At 52.8% G+C, this 777-nt stretch overlaps 1 protein-coding gene across 1 annotated transcript in view; it reads left to right on the top strand.

Annotated features, from left to right (window-relative positions):
• Positions 1-570: 570 nt before the first annotated feature.
• LOC102754944 (G protein-coupled receptor kinase 5-like) overlaps positions 571-777 on the top strand; it is a 2,695-nt gene continuing 2,488 nt past the window's right edge. Inside the window, exon 1 of the mRNA XM_015570056.1 lies at positions 571-597. The gene's annotated coding sequence lies outside the window, so the exon portion shown is untranslated. The remainder of the gene's footprint in view (positions 598-777) is intronic.

Genomic DNA, 777 nt, shown 5'->3' with positions numbered 1-777 from the left:
AGGTACTCACGGAAGGGCCCTCCCCGCAGGTAGTCGTGGACAGACTGTGGACAGGCCGAGAAGAGCTCTTTGCAGGGCCTCTGTAGGAGCTTCTCCTCTGTCTGGGAGACAAGGTCCTGACCGACTTGGGCGATGAAAACTGGGGACTTAGGGGTGAGGTACTTGGTCATAATTTCCTTCCCTTTTTCTCCCAGTTTTTCATCTAGAGTAACTTCATATTCTGCCACTGACTCCAGAAACTGAATGTAACACTCCAGCCCAGGCCTCGCTTCACAGAACTGCCTGAAAAGCAGCCTCCCAATCGGCTGTTTGTCACATAAGCTGCAGTAGTCTCTGTCTATGGTCCTCCGGAGGTCTTCACACTGGCTAATGTGAGGGAACTTCAGGATTTCCTTCCACTTCTTGCCTTTCCCTTTGCGTTTTCCTCTGGCCCCTTCCCGAGCTTTCAACAAGACCATGTTGGCCACGATGTTTTCCAGCTCCATTGACAGTCGGTGGTCAGCGAGGAAGCCAGCGGGCAGGGCTGTGCTGCCAGGTTTGGGCCCCGGGGAAGATGTACGCCTGCAAGCACTTGGAGAAGAAGAGGATCAAGAAGAGGAAAGCGGGGAGGAAACCAAGATGGCGGCATAGGTTAACGCCGGAGATTGCTGCCTCGAACAACCACTTCAGAGATACAACTAAAGGACGGAACGGACATCATCCAGAACCACAGGAAGGCTGGCTGAGTGGAAATTCTACAACTAGGAGGAAAGAGAATATCATACCCAGACTCAGAGG

The sequence above is a fragment of the Myotis davidii genome, unplaced genomic scaffold, assembly GCF_000327345.1.
Source record: "Myotis davidii unplaced genomic scaffold, ASM32734v1 scaffold2526, whole genome shotgun sequence".
In the NCBI taxonomy this organism is placed as follows: Eukaryota; Metazoa; Chordata; class Mammalia; order Chiroptera; family Vespertilionidae; genus Myotis; species Myotis davidii.
The sequence above is the reverse complement of the archived record's forward strand: the minus strand, read 5'-3'. Positions and strand labels throughout refer to the sequence as shown.